A 4,709-nucleotide genomic window follows, 5' to 3' on the forward strand; every position below is an offset into this window, starting at 1 on the left:
GAAAGGTTAGTATATTTTATTTGCTTATTATTGAACTAATGTTGAATTATTAAGTAAATTGTTTTTTTTATGTAGAAATATTTGTACATGCTTTTATTGGCCTTGTTAATTTCTTATTATTTAGATGTAAAAAGGAAAAGAAAAAGAAATTTACATTTATATACAAGGCAATGTGAGTTTATTAGGGCAGGTCACTTGAGTGTATTATAGACCTTTTTCAGAGCAGCGCCATGACAAGTATTAAAAGCGAGGCTGTGAGGAATAGACTTACCGTTTTTTCAGTGCATCCGCTGTAAAAAGCTGCATAAAGCTCCTAGATCACTTATAATTTTACATAGCTTATTTTTTAATGGAGTTTTATGTCGGCTGAAAATTTTCAGAAATATATTTTTGCAGTGTTTCAAAACAATTCAGAACAATCCAAAAACACATTAAATAACACAACCCTCTGAAGGGATGAATGTCTTTTCCTCACAGCATCACAATCATTACTGTTAAAAATGTCAAAGATGGCGCTGTTATGAATATGTTCTATGGGCCTGACCAAATACGCACTTGTGGTCTTTGCACTTGACTATTGTATAGTATTTGGCCCAAGTGTTTGGAGTGCAAGTGCGTAGAACTTTTGATTACCCGATGGGACACAGACACACTTATAGTGTTGCAAACAGCAGAGCTTTTTTATTTTAATTTTTTATTTTAAATTGTAGCGCTTCTAATTAAGTAATAAAGAGCAGTTGCTAATGTTGCACAAAATATACATACACTGTTTAAAAAATCTATAGAATCTACTCAATAAATGTGAGAAAAATTTGCACTCATTTTGTTTGGGTAGATTTCATCCTATATTTTTGAGTAAGGAGTACCTGAATTTAACAGCTATGATATACTAAATGAAATTAGGTGAAGTCTACCTAATAGTTCTCAATACATTACACATTACTTATAAAAATTTAGTGATAATAACTCTATTATTAGCAGAAAACAGTTAATCTGCTTAATTATTATTAATAATGATAAGTCAATAGAAATAATTAAACATTACTTATTCAGAGATGGTTAACCCCTTAAACCCCCTTAACCCCCCCCCCCATGATTATGAAAAATCATAATCAAATTACTAAGCAACCACTGAATGGAACAATACAAAATGTATATAATATAATAGAATCTCAGCTTTTTAATGCATCTAATCACTTTGATCAACGCCTAACGAGTGCGGAGTAATCGCCCGCAGGCGCCACCTAGCTGCGAAAAAAAATGCATAATATTTTTCAAAAATATTACCTCGATCTTGAACTTAAAATAGGTGTCATTTGAAAGCTTAGAGTCTGAAATTTGTCATATGTGATTGGAAAGGTCTCAATGAGAATACAACAAGCATAATTGTTTCAGGCTTTTAACTAAACTTGAGCGAGGTTTTGTAAAAGAAGCCCCTCAAGAGACCCATATGTAAACCATATATGGATGCTGAATTTTAGACATATTTCCACTCGTAACTTAATGAAACTTGCTCCGAAGACCTTCTACTTTATTTGGAATTCCCGATGGAAGCATCAATTTTCGGATATTGATTTTATACCGACATTTTCTTTTGGCAGTATGTGTTCATCTGAAAGAAAAAGAAGAGATAGCAGTTTGTTAACATTTGACACGTTTACTTGGCACACCCACACATGATTTATAAGGCAAATATAATTCATCTGAAATGTAAAACCTACTCTGTTATTCAAAATGAAGTGTTTCAGGGACACCATTCGACCATATAGTGTTTTGTATGCAGCCAAGGGGTATGCATCTTTCAATTCCGAATACTGAAGGACTTTAATCTCTCCTGTGGGCTCTATTTTGAAGCTCCTCAGGTGCTCATGGTACCACCCAATTAGCAACTAAGAACAATGACAGGATTGTCATGCACAATGATTATTTGGAGTATTTCTCCAACCCTTAGGCAACCCTCCAGTTAATCCGAAAGGCAAAAACATTCCAGCACAATAGTCAGTGTTCAAGGAATAATGTTCAAGGAAGTGATGTTTCGGTTTTAATCTCTCTTCTGGGAACACATCCAAATACCTATAACGGTTCTTCACTGATCTTGCTTTCCATGTATCCTAGTGTCTCATCATTGTGAACAGAAGCCATGACAAGCTCAACCACATCTTTCAAGGTCATCAAAACCTGCCACGCTGTGGCATCCGTAACAAGCACCAGTTTTCCAGGCACAATTCGTTGACTGAAAAAGCTTGCAGGTTGCCTGCTGGTCTGAGGTCCTGAAGCTCTGCATTTGGTCCACACACAGGCTAGCCCAGTCAGGAGCACCGTCTTCAACAAGAGGATTTTCAGTTCAGCTGACTGCAGTGGTTCAAAGGGCGCTCTCTGTAATGCCGTTCGCACAAAAGCGAGATCCCAAAAGGGTACAAGGTGAGGGTGAGGAGGATTTAGCCTTCTTGCACCCCTCACAAACCTGTTGATCAGGTGGTGCTTTCCCACGGATTTACAGTCTACTGCATAGAGATGTGTGGCAATAACATGTGTGTGGCAACATAAACTTTCAGGGAGGAGGGAGACAGTGTCACATGTCTGTCCTGTCTTGTTCTGCACTTGGGTGTCTGTTATGTTGTGCCATGTGCTTGTGTCATTGTTAGCCCCGCCCTACTTGTTATCTGATTATTGTTTGAGTTCTCCCACCTGTTCCCCCTGATTAGTTTCCCTTTATTAGTTCCCTCTTGTTTGCAGTCTGTGTGGATCGTTGTCTCTGTTTCCCCCTGTGTTATGTTTGAGTGTTTGCCTGCCTTGTTTTTCCCCCACGAGGGAGTTTTGGTTTCTTGGTCTGTTTTGTTGTTATTCATTAAAGTTTCCTTTTCTGCACTTGAATCCTCGCTTCACCTTTTGACTTCCCGTGACAGAACGATCCACCAAGTATGAGGATTCAGCAGAAGGATTCCTGCCCTCACCTGGAGCAAATCTTGAGACTCAGCGGTTTGATTTCCCTCCGACAGCAGGGGACCAGGGTGGAGGATTTCGCCCGGAGATTCAGCGCGGCAGCAGAGGGACTCGGGCTTGGGGATATAGTCCTTAAGGACGTATTAAATATTTGTTTGGATGTTCCCTTGCCTCAGTGGGAGATGAAGGGGCTGGAAATTTTAGACTTTCCGGGTTTCACTAAATATCTCCACCATCGTGCTCGGTGGGATACATCGGACCCGCCTGCATCCCCGCTGCCCAGCCCAGAGAATGCATCCCCGCTGCCCAGCCCAGAGAATGCATCGCCGCTGCCCGGCCCAGAGAATGCATCGCCGCTGCCCGGCCCAGAGAATGCATCGCCGCTGCCCGGCCCAGAGAATGCGTCGCCGCTGCCCGGCCCAGAGAATGCGTCGCCGCTGCCCGGCCCAGAGAATGCGTCGCCGCTGCCCGGCCCAGAGAATGCGTCGCCGCTGCCCGGCCCAGAGAATGCGTCGCCGCTGCCCGGCCCAGAGAATGCGTCGCCGCTGCCCGGCCCAGAGAATGCGTCGCCGCTGCCCGGCCCAGAGAATGCGTCGCCGCTGCCCGGCCCAGAGAATGCGTCGCCGCTGCCCGGCCCAGAGAATGCGTCGCCGCTGCCCGGCCCAGAGAATGCATCGCCGCTGCCCAGCCCAGAGAATGCATCGCCGCTGCCCAGCCCAGAGAATGCATCGCCGCTGCCCAGCCCAGAGAATGCATCGCCGCTGCCCAGCCCAGAGAATGCATCGCCGCTGCCCAGCCCAGAGAATGCATCGCCGCTGCCCAGCCCAGAGAATGCATCGCCGCTGCCCAGCCCAGAGAATGCATCGCCGCTGCCCAGCCCAGAGAATGCATCGCCGCTGCCCAGCCCAGAGAATGCATCGCCGCTGCCCAGCCCAGAGAATGCATCGCCGCTGCCCAGCCCAGAGAATGCATCGCCGCTGCCCAGCCCAGAGAATGCATCGCCGCTGCCCAGCCCAGAGCTCCATCCACCATTAACTCCGTCCAGACCTGAACCTGCACCTCACCATCGAAGACGGCGGAGGAGGAGGAAGACCTCCGGCATCCCCAATATCCCGGAGGATTCCGTTGCGGAGGAGCCAGATACTGTTCACGTCACGTCTGCCCAGTCAGAACCTGTTCACGTTACGCCTACCGAGCCTGTGTCTTCGGACAAGATGGCCGCCGCCGAGAGTGTTCCCGTCACGTCTGCCAAGCCTGTGTCTTCGGACAAGATGGCCACCACTGAACCTGTTCACGTTACGCCTGTCGAGCCTGTGTCTTCGGACAAGAAGGTCACTACCAAGACTGGGTCTTCGGACAAGATGGCCGCCGTCGAGCCTGTGTCTGAGTCGGGGGTGTCTGTTCCTGAGCCCTCAGTGACCGCGACACTGGCCATTATGGCCACAGCCATGTGGTGTGTGTGGGCTACACACACACTTGAGCCGGTGGTGTCTGTTCCTGAGCCGGTGGTGTCTGTTCCTGAGCCGGTGATGTCTGTTCCTGTTCCTGAGTCGGAGCCAGTGTCTGTTCCTGAGCCAGAGCCAGTGTATGTCCCGGAGCCCGTGTCTGTCCCTGAGTCGGAGCCCGTGTCTGTTCCTGAGCCTGAGCCCTCAGTGACCGCGACACTGGCCATTATGGCCACAGCCATGTGGTGTGTGTGGGCTACACACACACTTGAGCCGGTGGTGTCTGTTCCTGAGCCGGTGGTGTCTGTTCCTGAGCCGGTG

This window comes from Scardinius erythrophthalmus (genome assembly GCF_964197995.2).
Source record: "Scardinius erythrophthalmus genome assembly, chromosome: 24".
NCBI classification, from domain to species: domain Eukaryota; kingdom Metazoa; phylum Chordata; class Actinopteri; order Cypriniformes; family Leuciscidae; genus Scardinius; species Scardinius erythrophthalmus.